At 48.2% G+C, this 23,928-nt stretch overlaps 1 protein-coding gene across 4 annotated transcripts in view; it reads right to left on the bottom strand.

Moving 5' to 3' along the window:
* Positions 1 to 21,096, bottom strand: part of ACP6 (acid phosphatase 6, lysophosphatidic) — a 37,957-nt gene extending 16,861 nt beyond the window's left edge. Inside the window, exon 1 of one of the 4 annotated variants that reach the window (XM_073668502.1) lies at positions 20,903 to 21,096. The gene's annotated coding sequence lies outside the window, so the exon portion shown is untranslated. Of the gene's footprint in view, positions 1 to 10,426; positions 10,583 to 20,902 lie in introns of those variants that run through there. The other 3 variants (XM_073668500.1, XM_073668499.1, XM_073668501.1) reach the window with 3 other exon arrangements.
* Between the last annotated feature and the right edge of the window lie 2,832 nt (positions 21,097 to 23,928).

Below are 23,928 nucleotides of genomic sequence, written 5' to 3'. Positions count from 1 at the left end.
CTCCCCTGATTCACCTCACTGGTAGAATTCTCCGCTTGATATTTCTCCTCTATCTGTCCCTTTCCACTCAATACTCACATATGTCTGTCCCTTTCCACTCAATACTCACATATGTCTGTCCTTTCCCCACTGTAGATTTTATCTGATGTTTAGAGGTGCTAAACTGCAGAGCCCTAGCCCTGTCTTTGATCACCCAGCCATCTCCTGGTGAGGTGAGCAGCTGCTAATTTAGCCACAAGCAGCTCCCACAATGCCCCTCACCTGATGGTTTAGTGTGCCCTATATATTTAGAAGCTCTTTAAGGGGTGCACGCATGCTGGGTTGTGCACGCTTCTTCTTGTGCAAAGTGGCTTCGGAGATAAGTGGCAGTTATTTCAGAGGCAGTTAGTGAGGGCAGGAGTCAAGTAACCAACACTTTGACCACTTACTCTCTTTTAACTATGTTTCTGTTAGCTCTCACTTTTTCCTCTATAGTCCTCCACTTTCTAGTAACCCTTCAAATCCCTACACCTAGTAACGAAATGTTCATCTCTCCTTTCATCCTCCCCATTCATCTCACCTCCTCCTCAGAATTATTCCTTAACATTCAATCCTGGATCTCCAAACACAGACAGCCACCTGATGCTCTCTCTTGCTCCCACCTGCTAACACTTTCTCTGCTCCTCCTCACTGCTGGAGATATCTCTCCAAATCCTGCTCCTCCTCGCCATATCCCCACATTTACTTCTACATTCTATCCACGACCTTCCACAAACTGTCGCAACCCTTCTAACCTCATACCCATCCAACTAATCCCCACTTCCTCAGTTGCACTAACAGGAGCTCTATGGAACGCTCGCTCCGTCTGCCAGAAACTTTCCTACATCCACGGCCTTTTCATTACTAACAAACTCTCCTTCCTCGGCATCACTGAAACCTGGCTCACCCCCTCTGACACAGCCTCCCCAGCTGCACTTTCGTATGGCGGATTCCACCTTTCCCACACCCCCCGCCCCAATGGCAAACATGGTGGAGGCGTAGGTTTTCTCCTGTCAGATACCTGCGCTTTCACCCAAATATCACTGCCACCCTCCGTTACACTCCCCTCTTTTGAGGTGCACTGTGTGCGCATCTATTCCCCCTCTGACCTACAACTGGCCGTCATTTACCGAACCCCTGGGCTAGCCACCACTTTCTTAGACCACTTCACCACCTGGCTGCTTCACTTCGTTTCCGCTGACATCCCCACTATCATAATGGGTGACTTCAACATCCCCATTGACACTTCCCACTCATCTGTCTCTAAGCTTCTATCCCTCACTTCCTCCTTCGGCCTTGCTCAATGGTCTTCCGCAGCCACTCACAAAGATGGCCACACACTGGACCTCATCTTCACCCGCCTCTGTTCCCTATCTAACCTCTCTAACTCACCTCTCTCTCTCTCTGACCATAACCTCCTCACATTCTCTACCCTCTCCTCTCCAGGTGCACAATCCCCACTCCACAAACTTACACACGCTCGCAGAAACCTCAAACACCTTGAGCTACACTCACTCTCTGAATCCCTCCTCCCTCTTACAGACAAATTCCTTACACAATGCAGATGTTGCTGCCGCTTCATATAACACCACAATAGCTGCAGCTCTCGACTCGATCGCCCCTCTCACACATACCAAATCTCACACAATCAACAGGCAACCCTGATACACCAAACTTCCCAAAGAACTGCGACGGGCCTCCAGGGTTGCGGAGCGGAGATGGAAAAGGTCTCACTCCATCGAGCACTTCATCGCATTCAAACAATCCCTCGCTATCTTCAAGTCCGCGCTCACTACAGCAAAACAAACCTACTTCTCATCTCTCATATCCTCCCTATCTCACAACCCTAAACAGCTATTTAACACTTTCAATTCTCTCCTTCGCCCCCCAGCACCTGCTCCCTCTTCTCTCATCTCAGCCGAAGACTTTGCCTCATTCTTCAAGCAGAAGATTGACACCATCAGACAAAGCTTTTGCCTAAAGCCCACACAACCCCTCCTCATATCTACTCAACCTTCCTCCTCCAAACCCCTACTTTTCCACCATTACAGAAGGTCACGTCTCCTCTTTACTCTCCAAATCACACCTCACCACCTGCGAACTTGACCCAATCCCATCCCACCTCATCCCTAACCTTACCACAGTCTTCATCCCAACCCTAACCCACCTCTTCAACCTGTCACTAACAACCGGTGTCTTCCCCTCATGTTTCAAACATGCCGCAATCACACCCATCCTCAAAAAGCCCTCCCTTGACCCATCCTCTCTGACTAGCTACCGCCCCATATCACTTCTCCCCTTTGCCTCAAAACTACTAGAACAACATGTCCATTCTGAGCTGTCCTCCCACCTCTCCTCCTGCTCCCTCTTCGACCGCCTGCAATCTGGCTTCCGACCGCATCACTTGACTGAAACTGCCCTGACCAAAGTCACCAACGACCTACTAACCGCCAAATCCAAGCGACACTACTCCGTCCTCCTCCTCCTAGACCTGTCATCTGCCTTCGACACAGTGGACCATTCCCTCTTACTACAGATTCATCTCTTGGCATCACAGACTTGGCCCTATCCTGGATCTCCTCATACTTAACAGACAGGACATTCAGCGTGTCCCACTCACGCACCACCTCCTCATCTCGCCCCCTATCTGTCGGTGTCCCCCAAGGTTCAGTTCTAGGACCCCTGCTCTTCTCCATCTACACCTTCGGCCTGGGATAGCTCATAGAGTCTCACGGCTTTCATTATCACCTCTATGCTGATGACACACAGATCTACCTCTCTGGACCCGATATCACCTCCCTACTAACCAAAATCCCACAATGTCTGTCCGCCATCGCATCCTTCTTCTCTGCCAGATTTCTAAAACTCAAAATGGATAAAACAGAGTTCATCATCTTTCCACCCTCTCATTCACCCCCCCCATCTGACCTATCCATCAATGTCAATGGCTGCCCACTCTCCCCAGTCCCACAAGTTCGCTGCCTTGGGGTAACCCTGGACTCTGATCTCTTCTTCAAACCACATATCCAAGCCCTTTCCACTTCCTGCCGACTCCAACTCAAAAATATCTCCCGGATCCGTGCATTCCTCAACCATGAATCTGCAAAAACACTAGTGCGCGCCCTCATCATCTCCCGCCTTGACTACTGCAACCTCCTGCTCTGTGGCCTCCCTTCCAACACTCTTGCACCCCTCCAATCTATCCTAAACTCTGCTGCCCGACTAATCCACCTGTCCCCCCGCTATTCCCCAGCCTCCCCCCTCTGTCAATCCCTTCACTGGCTCCCCATTGCCCAGAGACTCCAGTTCAAAACCCTAACCACAGCATACAAAGCCATTCACAACCTGTCTCCCCCATACATCTGTGACCTACTCTCCCGGTACATACCTGCACGCAACCTCCGATCCTCACAAGATCTGCTTCTCTACTCTCCTCTTATCTCCTCTTCCCACAATCGCATACAAGATTTCTCCCATGCATCCCCCCTACTCTGGAACTCTCTACCCCAACACATCAGACTCCTACCGTGGAAACCTTCAAAAGAAACCTGAACACCTACCTCTTCCTACAAGCCTACAACCTGCAGTAACCACCGCTCCCCCACATTACTGCATGATCTCCTCTACCCTCACCTACTGTATCCTCACCCATCCCTTGTAGACTGTGAGCCCTCGCGGGCAGGGTCCTCGCTCCTCCTGTACCAGTCGCTGACTCGTTTTGTTAAGATTATGTAAATGTTTGGGCTATGTATATCCTTATCACATGTAAAGCGCCATGGAATGAATGGTGCTATAATAATAATAATAATCTGCATGTAATGAGCTCCCCCTAGTGGTGGCTGTATAAATCTGTATGTAGTGAGCCCCCCCCCCTAGTGGTGGCTGTATAAATCTGTATGTAGTGAGCTCCCCCTAGTGGTGGGTGTATAAATCTGTATGTAGTGAGCCCCCCCCTAGTGGTGGCTATATAAATTTGTATGTAGTGAGCCCCCCCCCCTAGTGGTGGCTATATAAATCTGTATGTAGTGAGCTCCCCCTAGTGGTGGCTGTATAAATCTGTATGTAGTGAGCTCCCTCTAGTGGTGGCTGTATAAATCTGTATGTAGTGAGCTCCCTCTAGTGGTGGCTGTATAAATCTGTATGTAGTGAGCTCCCTCTAGTGGTGGCTGTATAAATCTGTATGTAGTGAGCTCCCTCTAGTGGTGGCTGTATAAATCTGTATGTAGTGAGCTCCCTCTAGTGGTGGCTGTATAAATCTGTATGTAGTGAGCTCCCTCTAGTGGTGGCTGTATAAATCAGTATGTAGTGAGCTCCCCCTAGTGGTGGCTGTATAAATCTATATGTAGTGAGCTCCCTCTAGTGGTGGCTGTATAAATCAGTATGTAGTGAGCTCCCCCTAGTGGTGGCTGTATAAATCTGTATGTAGTGAGCTCCCTCTAGTGGTGGCTGTATAAATCTGTATGTAGTGAGCTTCCTCTAGTGGTGGCTGTATAAATCTGTATGTAGTGAGCTTCCTCTAGTGGTGGCTGTATAAATCTGTATGTAGTGAGCTCCCCCTAGTGGTGGCTGTATAAATCTATATGTAGTGAGCTCCCCCTAGTGGTGGCTGTATAAATCTGTATGTAGTGAGCTCCCCCTAGTGGTGGCTGTATAAATCTGTACGTAGTGAGCTCCCTCTAGTGGTTGCTGTTTAAATCTGTACGTAGTGAGCTCCCCCTAGTGGCGGCTGTATAAATCTGTACGTAGTGAGCTCACTCTAGTGGTGGCAGTATAAATCTGTATGTAGTGAGCTCCCTCTAGTGGTGGCTGTATAAATCTGTATGTAATGAGCTCCCCCTAGTAGTGGCTGTATAATCAGTATGTAGTGAACTCCCCCTAGTGGTGGCTGTATAATCTGTATGTATTGAGCTCCCTCTAGTGGTGTCTGTATAAATCTGTATGTAATGAGCTCCCTCTAGTGGTGGCTGTATAAATCTGTATGTAGTGAGCTCCCCCTAGTGGTGGCTGTATAAATCTGTATGTAGTGAGCTCCCCCTAGTGGTGGCTGTATAAATCTGTATGTAGTGAGCTCCCTCTAGTGGTTGCTGTATAAATCTGTATGTAGTGAGCTCCCCCTAGTGGTGGCAGTATAAATCTGTATGTAGTGAGCTCACTCTAGTGGTGGCAGTATAAATCTTATGTAGTGAGCTCCCTCTAGTGGTGGCTGTATAAATCTGTATGTAATGAGCTCCCCCTAGTGGTGGCTGTATAATCAGTATGTAGTGAACTCCACCTAGTGGTGGCTGTATAATCTGTATGTAGTGAGCTCCCTCTAGTGGTGTCTGTATAAATCTGTATGTAATGAGCTCTCTCTAGTGGTGGCTGTATCAATCTGTATGTAATGAGCTCCCTCTAGTGGTGGACGTATAAAGCTGTATGTAATGAGCGCTCTCTAGTGGTGGCTGTATCAATCTGTATGTAATGAGCTCCCTCTAGTGGTGGACGTATAAAGCTGTATGTAATGAGCTCCCTCTAGTGGTGGATGTATAAAGCTGTATGTAATGAGCTCCCCCTAGTGGTGGCTGTATAAATCTATATGTAGTGAGCTCCCTCTAGTGGTGTCTGTATAAATCTGTATGTAATGAGCTCTCTCTAGTGGTGGCTGTATCAATCTGTATGTAATGAGCTCCCTCTAGTGGTGGATGTATAAAGCTGTAATGAGCTCCCTCTAGTGGTGGATGTATAAAGCTGTATGCAGTGAGCTCCCCCTAGTGGTGGCTGTATAAATCTATATGTAGTGAGCTCCCCTAGTAGTGACTGTATAAATCTGTATGTAGTGAGCTCCCTCTAGTGGTGGCTATATAAATCTGTATGTAGTGAGCTCCCTCTAGTGGTGGCTGTATAGGTCTATATGTAGTGAGCTCCCCCTAGTGGTGGCTGTATAAATCTATATGTAGTGAGCTCCCCCTAGTGCTGGCTGTATAGATCTATATGTAGTGAGCTCCACCTAGTGATGCCTATATAAATCTGTATGTAGTGAGCTCTCTCTAGTGGTGGCTGTATAATCTGTATGTAGTGAGCTCCCCCTAGTGCTGGCTGTATAGATCTATATGTAGTGAGCTCCCCCTAGTGGTGGCTGTATAAATCTATATGTAGTGAGCTCCCCCTAGTGATGGCTGTATAAATCTATATGTAGTGAGCTCCCTCTAGTGGTGGCTGTATAAATCTGTATGTAGTGAGATCTCTAGAGTTGGCGGCTTAATCTGTATGTAGTGAGCTCCCTCTAGTGGTGGCTGTATAAATCTGTATGTAGTGAGCTCCCTCTAGTGGTGACTGTATAATCTGTATGTAGTGAGCTCTCTCTAGTGGTGGCTGTATAAATCTGTATGTAGTGAGCTCCCCCTAGTGGTGGCTGTATAAATCTGTATGTAGTGAGCTCCCCCTAGTGGTGGCTGTATAATCTGTATGTAGTGAACTCCCCCTAGTGGTGGCTGTATAATCTGTATGTAATGAGCTCCCTCTAGTGGTGGATGTATAAAGTTGTATGTAATGAGCTCCCCCTAGTGGTGGCTGTATAAATCTATATGTAGTGAGCTCCCTCTAGTGGTGTCTGTATAAATCTGTATGTAATGAGCTCTCTCTAGTGGTGGCTGTATCAATCTGTATGTAATGAGCTCCCTCTAGTGGTGGATGTATAAAGCTGTAATGAGCTCCCTCTAGTGGTGGATGTATAAAGCTGTATGCAGTGAGCTCCCCCTAGTGGTGGCTGTATAAATCTATATGTAGTGAGCTCCCCTAGTAGTGACTGTATAAATCTGTATGTAGTGAGCTCCCTCTAGTGGTGGCTATATAAATCTGTATGTAGTGAGCTCCCTCTAGTGGTGGCTGTATAGATCTATATGTAGTGAGCTCCCCCTAGTGGTGGCTGTATAAATCTATATGTAGTGAGCTCCCCCTAGTGCTGGCTGTATAGATCTATATGTAGTGAGCTCCCTCTAGTGGTGGCTGTATAAATCTATATGTAGTGAGCTCCCTCTAGTGGTGGCTGTATAGATCTATATGTAGTGAGCTCCCCCTAGTGGTGGCTGTATAAATCTATATGTAGTGAGCTCCCCCTAGTGCTGGCTGTATAGATCTATATGTAGTGAGCTCTCTCTAGTGGTGGCTGTATAATCTGTATGTAGTGAGCTCCCCCTAGTGCTGGCTGTATAGATCTATATGTAGTGAGCTCCCCCTAGTGGTGGCTGTATAAATCTATATGTAGTGAGCTCCCCCTAGTGATGGCTGTATAAATCTATATGTAGTGAGCTCCCTCTAGTGGTGGCTGTATAAATCTGTATGTAGTGAGCTCCACCTAGTGGTGGGTGTATAAATCTGTATGTAGTGAGATCTCTAGAGTTGGCGGCTTAATCTGTATGTAGTGAGCTCCCTCTAGTGGTGGCTGTATAAATCTGTATGTAGTGAGCTCCCTCTAGTGGTGACTGTATAATCTGTATGTAGTGAGCTCTCTCTAGTGGTGGCTGTATAAATCTGTATGTAGTGAGCTCCCCCTAGTGGTGGCTGTATAATCTGTATGTAGTGAACTCCCCCTAGTGGTGGCTGTATAATCTGTATGTAATGAGCTCCCTCTAGTGGTGGATGTATAAAGCTATATGTAGTGAGCTCCCTCTAGTGGTGGATATATAAATCTGTATGTAGTGAGCTCCCCCTAGTGGTGGCTGTATAAATCTGTATGTAGTGAGCTCCCCCTAGTGGTGGCTGTATAAATCTGTATGTAGTGAGCTCCCTCTAGTGGTGGCTGTATAAATCTGTATGTAGTGAGCTCCCTCTAGTGGTGACTGTATAAATCTGTATGTAGTGAGCTCTCTCTAGTGGTGGCTGTATAAATCTGTATGTAGTGAGCTCTCTCTAGTGGTGGCTGTATAAATCTGTATGTAGTGAGCTCCCCCTAGTGGTGGCTGTATAATCTGTATGTAGTGAACTCCCCCTAGTGGTGGCTGTATAATCTGTATGTAGTGAACTCCCCCTAGTTGTGGCTGTATAATCTGTATGTAATGAGCTCCCTCTAGTGGTGGATGTATAAAGCTATAGTGAGCTCCCTCTAGTGGTGGATATATAAATCTGTATGTAGTGAGCTCCCCCTAGTGGTGGCTGTATAAATCTGTATGTAGTGAGCTCCCTCTAGTGGTGGCTGTATAGATCTGTATGTAGTGAGCTCCCTCTAGTGGTGGCTGTATAAATCTGTATGTAGTGAGCTCCCCCTAGTGGTGGGTGTATAATCTGTATGTAGTGAACTCCCCCTAGTGGTGGCTGTATAAATCTGTATGTAGTGAGCTCTCTCTAGTGGTGGCTGTATAAATCTGTATGTAGTGAGCTCCCCCTAGTGGTGGCTGTATAAATCTGTATGTAGTGAGCTCCCCCTAGTGGTGGCTGTATAAATCTGTATGTAGTGAGCTCCCCCTAGTGGTGGCTGCATAAATCTGTATGTAGTGAGCTCCCTCTAGTGATGGCTGTATAAATCTGTATGTAGTGAGCTCCCCCTAGTGGTGGCTGTATAAATCTGTATGTAGTGAGCTCCCTCTAGTGGTGGCTGTATAAATCTGTATGTAGTGAGCTCCCCCTAGTGGTGGCTGTATAAATCTGTATGTAGTGAGCTCTCTCTAGTGGTGGCTGTATAAATCTGTATGTATTGAGCTCCCTCTAGTGGTGACTGTATATATCTGTATGTAGCGAGCCGCCTCTAGTGGTGACTGTATATATCTGTATGTAGTGAGCTCCCTCTAGTGGTGGCTGTATAAATCTGTATGTAGTGAGCTCCCCCTAGTGGTGGGTGTATAATCTGTATGTAGTGAACTCCCCCTAGTGGTGGCTGTATAAATCTGTATGTAGTGAGCTCTCTCTAGTGGTGGCTGTATAAATCTGTATGTAGTGAGCTCCCCCTAGTGGTGGCTGTATAAATCTGTATGTAGTGAGCTCCCCCTAGTGGTGGCTGTATAAATCTGTATGTAGTGAGCTCCCCCTAGTGGTGGCTGTATAAATCTGTATGTAGTGAGCTCCCTCTAGTGATGGCTGTATAAATCTGTATGTAGTGAGCTCCCCCTAGTGGTGGCTGTATAAATCTGTATGTAGTGAGCTCCCTCTAGTGGTGGCTGTATAAATCTGTATGTAGTGAGCTCCCCCTAGTGGTGGCTGTATAAATCTGTATGTAGTGAGCTTTCTCTAGTGGTGGCTGTATAAATCTATATGTAGCGAGCCGCCTCTAGTGGTGACTGTATATATCTATATGTAGTGAGCTCCTTCTAGTCGTTGCTGTATAAATCAGTATGTAGTGAGCTCCCTCTAGTGGTGGATGTATAAATCAGTATGTAGTGAGCTCCCTCTAGTGTTGGCTGTATAAATCAGTATGTAGTGAGCTCCCTCTAGTGTTGGCTGTATAAATCTGTATGTAGTGAGCTCCCCCTAGTGGTGGGTGTATAATCTGTATGTAGTGAACTCCCCCTAGTGGTGGCTGTATAAATCTGTATGTAGTGAGCTCTCTCTAGTGGTGGCTGTATAAATCTGTATGTAGTGAGCTCCCCCTAGTGGTGGCTGTATAAATCTGTATGTAGTGAGCTCCCCCTAGTGGTGGCTGTATAAATCTGTATGTAGTGAGCTCCCCCTAGTGGTGGCTGTATAAATCTGTATGTAGTGAGCTCCCTCTAGTGATGGCTGTATAAATCTGTATGTAGTGAGCTCCCCCTAGTGGTGGCTGTATAAATCTGTATGTAGTGAGCTCCCCCTAGTGGTGGCTGTATAAATCTGTATGTAGTGAGCTCCCCCTAGTGGTGGCTGTATAAATCTGTATGTAGTGAGCTCTCTCTAGTGGTGGCTGTATAAATCTGTATGTAGTGAGCTCCCTCTAGTGGTGACTGTATATATCTGTATGTAGTGAGCTCCTTCTAGTCGTTGCTGTATAAATCAGTATGTAGTGAGCTCCCTCTAGTGGTGGATGTATAAATCAGTATGTAGTGAGCTCCCTCTAGTGTTGGCTGTATAAATCAGTATGTAGTGAGCTCCCTCTAGTGGTGGATGTATAGATCTGCAGTTAGTGAGGTGTCTGGCCACTTTATCACTGGGGGTCGCACTTCCATTATGAGCACAGAGTCTTTTCAGCCCTCTATGAAAGATTGGAGGTGGTGCATGTGCTCAGTTATCCGCCTCATTCACTCAGGTTGCATGGACCCCCATTCTGTCATCCCTGGGGGGGGGGTTCCTATGATGTGACCCCAGCGATCAGACACTTGTGTCCCATCCTCTGTGCAGGGTGTGTGACCACCTATTACAGCATAACAGAAAGGCTAATGGAGGATAAGAGGTTGTCAGACAGAGGCAGCAGGAGGAGGAGGAATGACAGGGTCTGCAGGGGGCGAGCACAGCTCCTCACACTCACCCGCTCCTTCCTGTGCTGCTATGTGCCATCAGCTCTGCTCTCCTGGATGGACGCTCACAGGTTAGAGCGCTGATGACTTGTGGGAGTTGTAGTCTGGGCGGCGCTTCCACCTGAGTTTGCCCAAACAGCGATGGACTACTACGACCATGATGCAATGCGCGGGAGAGGGTGTGGCCAAAGTGAAAGCTAGTGTTGAGGTCAGGTGGTCAGGTGAGTAGGAGGCGGGGCTTAAAGCTGTCACTGGCTGGGATGAGAGCGGGAAATGGGTGGCTGAGAGGAGGGGGGCTGCTCACCTTCCTGCCCCCGGCGCTCAGCGCCCCCTGCAGCCTTCTGACAACCACATGCGGCTAACCACACACTATTATGTGCAGCAGAGGCGATGTTAACCCTTTACTGCCTGCAGCTATATATTTTTTTCTTTTGCCCTTTTTCTTCCAGGAGCCATAACTTTTTTTTGTTTTTTCCCTCTGACATAAGGTTTTGTTTTTTTCAGGATGAGCTGTAGTTTTTTTTGTTTTGTTTTTTTAGAGATTTGATGACCAAAAAACTACAAATCCGGCTTTTTTTTTTCTTTTTCAGAGCATCAGATAAATAATTGTATTTTTTTTTTGGACAGATGGAACTTTCCCATCCCAGAAAGCTCTGCTTATTATTCTCCTCCTATCACCCCCTCCAAATTACAAGCATCAGATTCATCCCACAAATAGACGAGCCCTTGTAGGGCGACGAGAAACTAAAAACGAAGCTTCCGCTCTCGGTGCACGGCGCCTGAGCAAGTGACTTTTTTTTTAATTGTGCAAAAATAGTAACATTGAGTCCAGATCATGAGTTACCTTTACATTCCCTCTGTTATTGAGCGTTTTAATGAATATGCAAATGAGGCTGAAGTGCTTTTGGTGCACGAAAGCACTTCCCAAGCCTCTGTCACTCTGGCTCTATTCTGCTGCCTTCTGCTTGTAAAACAGCTGACAGTCAAGCAGAAGGCAGGGGACTTGTGCAAGGAACTGAGCCGGTGTGGCAGAAACTTGGGAAGTGCTTCCAGGCACCAAAAGCACTTCAGCCTCATTTGCATATAATTTATATGCTGATTTCTCAGGAACAGACTGGCTATTGCTGGACTTGTCTTGGGAAGGGACCTATGGGCAATGGTAAAGCGTACGTCAAGAGGATTTCCTTACTTAAAGGGGTTGTCCTGTCTTCTGATCAAAGCCTGCATTCACTCTGGGTGACTAGAGTTCTGAATCACTTCAAAAGTGAAGCGATCCTTAAAAAAAAAAAAAAAATAGGTTTTGTAAATTTGCATTGATAAAAAAAAATACAAAAATTTTCTGCTAAAATTTTAACCCTTTTTTAATATCCTCAGAAAATAAAAGGACGTTTAAAGAGATGTGCGGGAAATGTTTTTTGTATTCACTATAAAAAAAAAAGTTTAAAATTGAAAAATAAAATAATTATTAAATAATTAAAAAAAAAAGTCAACATTTTCATCAAAATTGAGATATAAATTCATAAATATTCCCCAATCACATCGACCTAAATGCAATCTCAGAATCACTGGGATATTTGGAAGCCCCAGAGTTATCCCATATGACAGATATGTAAAACAAGGCCGGGAAAAGAAGATAAAAACAGGAAAGAGTTAACAGCGGTATGACTTACCCGTTGAAATAAATAAGAAGATTTTTAAAAGAGGATTTTCTGCAGTTTATGTGGATTTTTGAGCAGAATCCGCTACAAAAAATCCATGCCGAAATTTTTTTAAAAATTTTTTCGTGAACGCGGTAAAATCGCATCGCGGACGTATCGTGACAGATTCTCTTTGGGATTTGTTTGGATATGTTTGTGGCACCCCAGGGGTCTGGTTTCCACAGTAATAGCAATATTACGTCTGAGAGCAGGTGGGAGGTCTCCTGGCCAGGAATCCTATGCATGCCACACCTCCTGCCCAGTCCTGGGAGGGGAAGAACTTCCCCTATATAAGACTGGGGCTGAGGCAGGGTTAGAGAGAAAAGAGGAGAAGAAGAGTCCCAGACAGAGACATAGTCTGGTCTGGAGAGGAGCAGCTATAGGAAAGAAAGATCAGGAGCTCAGTGGGAGCAGTGCTAAAAGGAGTCAGGGGCTGGAAGCTGTAGAGCTCGCCCTGATTGAAGAGTTCTCACCGGACCCAGAGTCCGAGGCTGTGGGGACTAATCCTTACCCAGCAGCAGAAACCGACCGGCAGGGGATTTCAGGTCCTCTGGCCAAGAAACCCGAAGGCACGGTCACACGCAAGGGACCAGCACCGCCGTCGTGGAGCGGAAGCTACCAGAAGGCCCCGAGTCACCGGCCATACGGGTGAGCACCACACGGTACACTCAGGGACGTGGGCTACTTTTACCCGCCTCTAGCAAGGTAGCCAGAAGAGTACAATTAGTTGGGGAGGCCTACAACTCCGCCTGGCCAGGGGAGATCCCATCTGCTCACGGACTGACCAGGCCCCGATCGCTAGCCAGTACTCCGGGAGGGTCTACCTTTGTCATCAGTAAAGACCCTGAACTACACCGCACCGTCTCTGAGTAGTTCCTGCTACCTGCATGCTATTCTGCTACCCCCTTCAAACACGTCGGCTGCCCTGAGGCCATACCCCTCCCGTTGGGGGTTATACCATCTACGCTGCACAATCGTACCACCGGCCTCAGCGGTCTGCACTGCAGCGGCGGCCTCATAGCCGCATTCAACGGGTGGCGTAGTCGAACACCGTACCATCTTCTGCTAAACTCTGCCACTCAGCTTGACTCCCTGGGCACGGACCGGGTCACCGCCACGAGACTACTACCCCTATCAGATCCGGCTCCGGGTAGGCTCCCGCGTGTGCAACGCTGCGCGACTCAGGCCCAGGGGCGCGTCAACTTTGGCGTAGTCGGCAGGATTCCGTGCCCGCAACCACCGGGTACTGCGTGCCTGAAAGAAGACTGTTAAACTTACCTGTGGTGAAGATTCCCGCCATCCGGCGCCATCTTCTGCCTTCTTCCCGCCATCCGTGAAGTTTTCCCGCCATCCGGCGCCATCTTCTGCCTTCTTCCCGCCATCCGTGGAGTTTTCCCGCCGTTGGACGCCATCTTGAAGACGCCGCGCGGGAAGAAGAGGGGCGTGGACTCTGAAAGCGCACGAGAACTGAAGCCCCGCCTCACGTCAGGATGTTGCGTAAGGTCCTGGAAGGAGCCCAGCAGATGCCGACGTCACAGGAGCGCGACGGAAGGTCCTCAACCCTGACGATCCACTGCGGAACCGCGGCCTATGGAAGAGGATCATCGCAAGGTAGGCCACGGTCCACTAAGGGGGAGGAGGATGTCGGATACGGAGGAGAGCTTCACTGCCACAGCCAGCGCCGCCGCTGCTGCGGTCATGCCTTTCACCATGCCCTATATCCCGGGGGCAGCCTGGCTACCCCAGTACTCAGGGGAGTCACATACCTTGAATGACTTTAGAGAAAAGCTGGATAGCCTCTTCCAGGTGTACCCCCTCACAGAAGAGCAAAAAGTGAGCATCCTGGTGGCCCAACTAACCGGGGCAGCCCAAAGGGAGGTAAAGTCCTGGCCACCTGGGAGGAGGACTGTCGCAGGGATATTAACCCGGCTGAAGGACACCTTTGATACCCGCACCTCAGCCGAGATTAAGCTTAGATTCTACGAGTGCAAACAGCGAGCACATGAGAATATAAGGGACTATGCACTAAACCTACAAGAGGCCCTGAGAGCCATTAAGCAGACCGACCCTGACGGCGTGGGAAACGAGGACAGGCTGTTGGCCGAACAATTTATAGAGGGACTATATTGCAATGCCCACCGAACCCAGTTGCGGGCAATGGCCTTACAGGATCCTCATCTGGACTTTGCACAGTTCAAGGACAGAGCCATCCGGGTGCTCCGAGAACCGGCACAGGGTGGCGTGGTGACCCACAGGCGCCCTACTACCGCTTACCACCAGGAGGCGGCGCCCTTGTCGGCAGGGCCTGTGGGAGCTGACGCGCAGGCTTTGAACAATGACCCGGCTCCAGACTTGCACCATCAGGTCCAAGAGCTAGCTAAAAGCGTTGCTGCGCTAACCCGAACTGTGCAGTCTTTACAGGTTTCTGCTCCAGGGAAGATCCAGCTGGCATCCGGACCGGAGGACATCCCGTGGCGTCGACCAAGGAGGACCCCACCGGCCAGAGGAAGACCCAGCGACCGATACAACGAGGACGGACAACCCATCTGCCGCCGCTGCAATCAACCCGGACATATGGCAAGGTACTGTCCTTTAAACTGGCACAACCTGGGGTAGAGGGCCAACCCCTAGGAATAAGATCACCAGGCCCATCGAACTGGCGTGACAAATACGTGGGAGGACGTCCAGTCTTGCCTGTGGTACTGGATGGCATTCCTATGAGTGCCCTACTTGACACCAGGTCACAGGTCACCACCATCCCGTACGTGCTCTTCAAGCAGTACTGGAATGACTCGGATATAACCCGCTACCCTGATGACGACTTGAGTATCATTGCCAGCAATGGTCAGCCCGTGCCACAGATCGGATTTAAAGAGATGACCATTAAAATCGGTAGAGTCGAACTGGCAGCACAGGGACTGATCATTGTAGACATTGACAAGCGCGAGAGTCACCCAAAGATAACTCTAGGAACTAATGTGATTGAAAATTGTCTTGCAGAGGTGATTTTCATTTTACAGCAGGTTGCCAAGAACGCCAGCTCCGGCCAGCAGCGAGTGCTCCAAAAAGAGATCCGGGCACTGATGCGGCGGCAACAGGTGGAACTCTCCGGTGGTGAGATAGGAAGCGTGAGAATGTGTGACCCTTTCCCTATTGCCATGCCCCCGAAAAGTGAAATGATGATTTGGTGCCGGGCAGCTATTGGTCTGAGAGGTAGAGATTACCAGGCAATGGTAGAACCAGTCTACTCAGACAGTAGGCCCACCATTTTGACGGCACGGGGGGTGGTTGATGTACGCCATGGGAGGGTGCCCGTTCGCATAATAAATATCGGGAAGAGGGAAGTATACCTGCCCCGGTATGCCACGCTAGCCAAATTGTATACCATCGACCAAAATTCTGTACAGTCAGTGGAACCCTTGCCTCCATCTCACCCAGAGGAAGGTAACGGCTCTAAGAAACCAATGGAGGACTGGTGTCAGCAACTACATTTGGGAACTGACTCCACTCCCTCACACCAGAAACAGGGAGTCTATCGGGTGGTTCAAGAGTACGAGAGAGTGTTTAGTAAACACCCGTTAGACTTCGGGCGAGTAAAGGGGGTAGAACACCACATCCCCACGGGAGACCATCCTCCCATAAAGGAGAGATACCGACCCGTACCCCCTGCACACTACCAACACGCCAAGGGGATGCTTAGAGACATGAAGGAGGCTGGAGTAATCAGGGATAGCTGTAGCCCCTGGGCAGCTCCACTAGTCTTGGTTAAAAGGAAGGACAACACCATGAGAATGTGTGTAGATTACCGGAAAATCAACCGTATCACACACAAAGATGCGTACCCCTTACCAAGGATAGAGGAGTCTTTGGCTGCTTTAAAATCTGCTAACTTCTTCTCCACTTTGGATCTCACTAGCGGGTACTGGCAGGTTCCTGTAGCAGAGGCGGACCGGGAGAAGACCGCATTCACCACCCCGATGGGACTTAGCGAGTTTACCTGCATGCCGTTCGGACTCTGCAACGCACCAGGAACCTTCCAACGATTGATGGAATGCTGTCTGGGACACCGAAACTTCGAGACGGTCCTGTTATACCTGGACGATGTCATCGTCTACTCCAAGACCTACGAGGACCACCTGAAACACCTGGCAGAAGTGTTCGAAGCCCTGGCAAACTACGGCCTAAAGGTGAAACCCTCCAAGTGTCACCTCCTGAAACCAAAGGTGCAGTACCTGGGACACGTGGTGAGTGCTGACGGAGTGGCTCCCGACCCTGATAAGATCACCGCAATTAAGGAATGGCCAAGCCCCTCCAGCGTAAAGGAAGTGCGGCAGTTCCTCGGGTTGGTAGGCTACTACCGAAGATTCATTCCCGGTTTCACCAAAAAGGCAGCTCCTATGCAGGACCTCCTGATAGGCCAGTCCAGGAAGGCCAAGAACCAGAAGCCACCCTTCAGATGGGAGAAGCTGGAAGAAGAGTCCTTCCGCCAGCTGAAGATGGCCCTCACGGGGAATGAAATCCTGGCATACCCTGATTACAGCCAGCCCTTTATCCTCTACACCGACGCAAGTAACGTCGGGCTAGGAGCCGTACTGTCCCAGATCCAGCAGGGGAAAGAACGGGTAATTGCTTACGCCAGCCGAAAACTGCGACCCACCGAAAGAAACCCTGAGAATTACAGCTCATTCAAGCTAGAGTTCCTGGCAGTGGTGTGGGCAGTCACCGAACGCTTTAGGCACTACCTTGCCTCTTCCCGGTTCACCGTGTACACGGATAACAACCCGTTGACACACCTGGATACGGCAAGACTCGGTGCCCTGGAGCAGAGATGGATGGCCCGCCTGTCCAACTATGAGTTCACGATCAAATACCGGGCGGGACGCTCCAATACCAACGCGGATGCCTTGTCCAGAATGCCAAACCTACCGGACGTAGGGGAAGATCCAGAGGAACTGGAAGAAGTTGAACTCCCCGCGTTCCACCATCATGGGACTATCCAGTATTCCCACCGTGTAAGGGGTAAGCAATCTGCTACGTTCAACCCCTTACCTCATTACAACTGGGCGGAAACGCAAGACAGTGACCCCGCCGTCCGACTGGTGAAGGAGATGCTGACTCAGCCAGATGCCCGCCTTGACCCAGACGCTCCGGAGGAGGCCAAGCAACTGTGGGTTGAGAAGAGTCGACTGTTCCTTTACAAGGGGAAGTTGTGCCGCAGAATGGTTAACTCCCGGACGCATGAACTGATCTGGCAAGTAGTGGTGCCAAGAAGAGACGCGGCTATGGTACTGGAGGCATACCACAACGGAGCTGGGCACTTCGGATGGAAGAAGCTGGAGTTCCTGCTGCGCGGGCGGTTCCATTGGGTAGGCATGAGAGGAACCATCGAGAGGTGGTGCAGAGACTGTGGCCCATGTAACCTAAGAAGGAAGGACCGTGCTAGCCAGAAGACTCCCCTGCAGTCCATCGTCACCAAGCAGCCGTTGGAACTGGTAGCCTTGGATCATGTAAAACTGACCCCCAGCAGAAGTGGCTACGTCTATGCGTTAACCATCGTGGATCACTACTCCCGGTTCTTGGTTGTCGTCCCCGTCAAGGACTTAACGGCTCAAACAGCAGCTAGAGCCTTCCAGCAGCACTTCTGCCGTCCACACGGATACCCAGAGCAGGTGCTGACGGACCAGGGACCTGCCTTTGAAGCGGAGGTCTTCCAGGAGTTCTGCACTCTGTATGGCTGCCGGAAGATAAGAACAACACCCTATCATCCACAAACCAATGGACTCTGCGAGAAAATGAACCAGGTGGTGATAGACCTTTTGAAAACATTGCCCCTGGAAGAACGCAGTCTGTGGCCTGAGAAACTGCCTGATCTGGTGGACCTATACAACCACATCCCTGTAGGTTCTACCAACTGTACCCCGGCTTACCTAATGAGAGCAAGACCTGGTAAGCTGCCTGTTGACCTGGATATGGGAGTCCTGACACCCGAGGACACTTCACCAGAAGCAGACTGGGACACAGAGAGGCAGCAGCAGTACCGGAAAGTACAGGAGAGCGTGGAGCGAAGTCTCTGTCAAGCTAGAGAAAGACAGGAGAAGACTTACAACCAGTATGCTCCCGCTGTTCCCCTGGTACCTGGAGAGCAGGTCTTGAAGAGGAAGAGACGGCTCCACAAGTTGGACGACCAGTGGGAGAAGGACCCGTACACCGTACTGCCCTCAAGCCATGAGAACCCGAAAGTCTGCACAATCAGTAAGGATGGAGGAGAAACCACAGCCATTGTATCCCGAGATCACCTGAAGAAGTGTCCCGAACAGCTACGGAACCCTGAAGAAGAACAGGAAGACCCTCGACCCGCAGAGGAAAGGGAAGATATGGTCAGTACTGTGCTCGGAGACTTCCCTCGGTCTTGGACTCAAGTCAATGGCGCTGTTGTGGTACCCGTCCTCACCTTCCTCCAACCAGCATCTCAAGTACCTACGGAGAAACAGGTAGAGCTGGAAGAGCAGCCGGTCCAGGAGGCAGAAGACCCCACACAAGCAGACCAGGAGGATCAACCCTCTGCTTATAGTGAGCCTGCCGTGCCCCTAGTGAGCCAAAGAGCTCGTAGACAGCTGCCCAGTTTACCTTTGACAGCCCCTACACCCTGTAACTCAGGACCAGTCAGTCAGCTCCGTAGGTCTACTAGGGTCACTAGAGGCCAGTTGCCCGTACGTTGGAGGATTTAAAGTGCTCAAACTGTTTTATTTGTATTTACCTGTTTATTGTTGCTTGTGAATAATTGTGTATTTCTAGTTATTTTATAGGTGTCGTTTATGGATTATCCGGAATCCTTTCTACATATGTTTGGAGCGTAACCCAGGAACGGACTAAAGACTGTTAAAGACTCGGGGCAGGACAGACCCCTACCTGGTTACGGCTCCCTGTTCTTTGGTGGAATGGACACCCTTGTTTTCTTCAAAAACTGCACCCGGTTGCGGACACGCCGTGACCATCCTAATGTGTTTTTCTTTATTGTACTGTTTCTGTTTATAACTTGTTATGTTTACAAAAGTATGTTTAGTCCCGGAGTACTAAATTTCACTAGGGGGGAATGTGGCACCCCAGGGGTCTGGTTTCCACAGTAATAGCAATATTACGTCTGAGAGCAGGTGGGAGGTCTCCTGGCCAGGAATCCTATGCATGCCACACCTCCTGCCCAGTCCTGGGAGGGGAAGAACTTCCCCTATATAAGACTGGGGCTGAGGCAGGGTTAGAGAGAAAAGAGAAGAAGAAGAGTCCCAGACAGAGACATAGTCTGGTCTGGAGAGGAGCAGCTATAGGAAAGAAAGATCAGGAGCTCAGTGGGAGCAGTGCTAAAAGGAGTCAGGGGCTGGAAGCTGTAGAGCTCGCCCTGATTGAAGAGTTCTCACCGGACCCGGAGTCCGAGGCTGTGGGGACTAATCCTTACCCAGCAGCAGAAACCGACCGGCAGGGGATTTCAGGTCCTCTGGCCAAGAAACCCGAAGGCACGGTCACACGCAAGGGACCAGCACCGCCGTCGTGGAGCGGAAGCTACCAGAAGGCCCCGAGTCACCGGCCATACGGGTGAGCACCACACGGTACACTCAGGGACGTGGGCTACTTTTACCCGCCTCTAGCAAGGTAGCCAGAAGAGTACAATTAGTTGGGGAGGCCTACAACTCCGCCTGGCCAGGGGAGATCCCATCTGCTCACGGACTGACCAGGCCCCGATCGCTAGCCAGTACTCCGGGAGGGTCTACCTTTGTCATCAGTAAAGACCCTGAACTACACCGCACCGTCTCTGAGTGGTTCCTGCTACCTGCATGCTATTCTGCTACCCCCTTCAAACACGTCGGCTGCCCTGAGGCCATACCCCTCCCGTTGGGGGTTATACCATCTACGCTGCACAATCGTACCACCGGCCTCAGCGGTCTGCCCTGCAGCGGCGGCCTCATAGCCGCATTCAACGGGTGGCGTAGTCGAACACCGTACCATCTTCTGCTAAACTCTGCCACTCAGCTTGACTCCCTGGGCACGGACCGGGTCACCGCCACGAGACTACTACCCCTATCAGATCCGGCTCCGGGTAGGCTCCCGCGTGCGCAACGCTGCGCGACTCAGGCCCAGGGGCGCGTCATGTTCACACAGAGATTTTTGAGGCAGAAAAAAGTATTTTTGAAAGCTCATCGTGCTGTTTTTAATTGAAGTTTTGAGACCTGACGCTTTTGTTAGAGTTTCTTTTGAGGTTTTAAAAACCTTTTAGAACAAAAAAAACCGCAGCGAGGTTTTACCGTTGAAATCAAAAGGAAGGTTATTTAAAGAGTTTTGGAAGCGTTTCTCTATGTGGATTTTGGAGTAAAATCTGCTCCAAATTCCAGGTCAAAAACTCCATGTGAACATGCACTAAATGGGTTTTCTTGACTTTGAAAAAAAATCACACAAGGTTCCAATATTTTTCTTGCATCGGCTCCTTTTGGATTTTTTTTCCAATATCTCTGCTTGCTGTGTTGAATAGCAAACTTAGGTGTTTTTTTTTAATTTCAGGGGATAAAAATCTGTCCTGCAAAAAAAAATAGGAGAAAGGCAGCTCCCATGATACTGGCCAGACACGGGTACAGTCTGGAGAGCAAGTAGATCGAGAGATTTGTCCACGGAAACTTTTGGGTTTGTCCTCTCGTCAAAAATGGGAGATTACTAGTAGCGAGGCTGGAAAGATTTGGAGAAGGGAGAAGCTGGATGACAAACATCTCTTCTTCTGGATTGATGACTCCATCATCTGCCCCTCACCTTTTTTTTGGACTGGAGGTCTCTCTGGTTCCTCCTATGACTCCTTTCTCACCCCCGTCTCTCAGGTCCTCGTGGCTCTAAATTTTTGTGGTTTTGCCCTTTGCCAAAGTGACTGCCACGCTCAGTGATGGCGACAGCAAAGTGCACGCTATGTGTTTGCTCTGGTGCCCGGACTCGGCGCTGAGGTCGTGGACTTTGTTCTAGATAATTATGAAATAATGATCTGTATCTGATTATACCAGGAGCCCTCAGCACAAATAAGGGTGTGACGACGTACAAGTCTTCACTTTCGGCCGCACCACAGGAATGCAAGAATTTACACGTCAGCATACAACCGCCGCGCCGTCTAACCATTATACGAAAAAAGGAGTCATTTTATCCACCTGTGATAACCAAGATGGAAGCTGTTGTAGCAAACCCTCAGCTGTGAAAGGATGCGGTGTCACCCAACATTCGAAGACCCTCGAATGGAAAATCTTGCGTGTGTGACAGTCGCCATCATTGTAGCACTCCGATGAAGCCCAGCTACAGGCTGGCGGCAAGATTTTTTATTCACAGTTTATATTACAAGTGATCGCGGGATCATAATTCCCTAAAAAAGACATTTTTAAAGAATATTTTTTTTAAAAAAAACACCATGAATGTTTAAATACAAAAATTAAAGAAATTTAAAAAGTTAAGCTTGTTCGGTATCGCCGTACCCGTAAATTTCCAATCCGTGAAAATATCAAATTGTTTTACTCAAGAACATCAAGGAATCACACAAAATGCAACAAAAAGCGATGAAAAACTTTGTTCACCAAAATTAGTGTCACTGAAAACATCAACTGGCCACTCAAAAAAAAAAAAAAAGTCCTGCATCAACGGAAAAGTTACGGATTTCACAAAATGGCGACGAAATAAAAGTTTTTACAAACATCTGAATTTTTAAAGAAGGGTAAAATAAAAAGAGTTTTCCAAGTTTGGCATCGTGTTATTGTAAAAAACGAAACCCCCCAAAACAATGATGGGAATTGTTGTTTTTTTTAACAATTTGACCGCACTTTTCCGGTAAAAGTAATGATTGCATTCAAAACTACAAATTGTCCCATGGATGTCGACAGATCAATAAAAAAAAGTTGGTCCCTGGCAGAGGGTAAGGAAGAAATGAATGCGAAATAATGGAAAATCGCCCAGTCAGCAGTAGGAAAAACCCCTCGGGGGTGAGACTGATGGCGTCTGTTTATTTTTCATGGACCCATTGACTTAAACGGGAGAGCTTGATCTGAATCAAAGCCCGAAAACTAAAAATGCCCTTGTCCTTTATCCCCCTTCCCACACACTGCAACTATTTAATTTTTTTCCTCTCCTTCTTCATAGAGCCATAACTTCTTTTTATTATTTTTTGGGGTCCGCATAGTGCCGTATAAAGTCTTGTTTTTTGATGAACAGGTTAAATTTTTCCTTTCAGCCTTTTTTTTTGGGGGGGGGGTCTATGAAAAAAAAACAATTCCACCATTCATTGTCGTGTTTTTTTTTTTTTTTCATCATTCACCACATGGAACAAACAATAACTTTATTCTTTGGGTCGTTATGATCAGGGCAATATTAGATTTCTATCATTTTTTTATGGTTTACTCCTTTTTTTTGCACCTTTTGTGTCCCTTCAATCCAACTTCTACAACTTCCTTTTCATGTTGCCTTATGGGGACTTTTAGTTGTTTTGTTTTTTTGTTTGTTTTTTTATTTTGAGGTACCTAAGTATTAACTTTTTAACTAAAAACAGCAGTTCTGGTGGTGATTTCTATTTTTGTGGGATAAATAACTTTTTTTTATTTTTTTGTACCGGTTATTACACATTCAACCTACAAATCACTTTCAGATTTTTTTTTCCCCATAAAATAAGACAAAAAAAAAAAATAACTTTTTCAAAACTTTCTTTTGTTAAAAACTTTTTAAATCTTTATTAAACTTTTTTTTTTTTTTGAACATGTGATCTTCCAAGCATATCTATAAAAACACTGATATATTAGGCTTATGTATGTTCCAGACCTGGAGGGTATTCTTCAGATACAACGGCAACCCAACACTACCCCACCACCGAGGAGGGGTGGGCGGTTAAGGGCTCCCCTATGGACTCTACGTAGGTGCTGCAGTCTGACCGCTGCACTGAGGGGTAAATGGCCGGGATATTTGCAGGTTTTCAGCCTCAGGAATATCTTAGTTCACTGACAGCAAGCAGAGATCTTGAGATGATCAATAATGTCTTCTTGGCCCAGGATAGATCCGAGACACTGATGTAGACACTTCTGAGCTCGCAGGTTCTCTCTGTTGTCAGCCACCCGTTGGATGCAGTCCAGGCGGCGTCTGGTGCAGCTGTTCATCCTCGCTATTTACAGAGATGCGGGGGGCCTGTTGAGACCACGGGCGACTTTATGTAAATATTTTAAGAGGGCAAAGTGACGTCCCTGCAAAGTGTCAGGATTGCGAAACGCGGCGGCTCCATCGCCGGTAGATTACGGCTCGCTGAGTCAGGATTTATCCCCGGGAGCGACAGGAATTCTTATCAGAGCGATCCGCTGACAACCTGCTGTGCCGCAGCCTCCTGACTCTGCGCCAGCCATGCACGCACTATGGAAAGGCCGCGCCTAAACTGTCTAACAGACTTTACATTTCTATTCTTTGCGGTTTTCAGGCTTCTGCTTGCTGTCAGTGAACGGAAACATTCTTGTTTCTGAAATTCTATCCTGTCCTAACACTTCTCTCACAGCTGAGGATTTGTTACAATTGTTTCCAGTCATCAACAGGACAAATCTCTCTTGTTGGCCGGGTTTTGTTACAATGTATTAGAACAGGGAAAACGTATCAGTTTAGCTCACAGAGGATTGTTGAGACTGGATTTAGTTGTAAGTAACCTAGACAATCCTCTGTGTAATAATAAACATATTTGGTATCACTGCATCTGCAAAAGTTCCATATATCAAAATATAACATTATTTATCCCATACAGTAAACCTCAAAAAGTTAAGAAAAAAAAGTCAATATTG

The sequence above is a fragment of the Phyllobates terribilis genome, unplaced genomic scaffold, assembly GCF_046119375.1.
Source record: "Phyllobates terribilis strain yellow unplaced genomic scaffold, ASM4611937v1 Scaffold_2__4_contigs__length_985480577, whole genome shotgun sequence".
Lineage (NCBI taxonomy): Eukaryota > Metazoa > Chordata > Amphibia > Anura > Dendrobatidae > Phyllobates > Phyllobates terribilis.
Note: the sequence above shows the minus strand (reverse complement) of the source record. Positions and strands in the feature narration are given on the sequence as shown.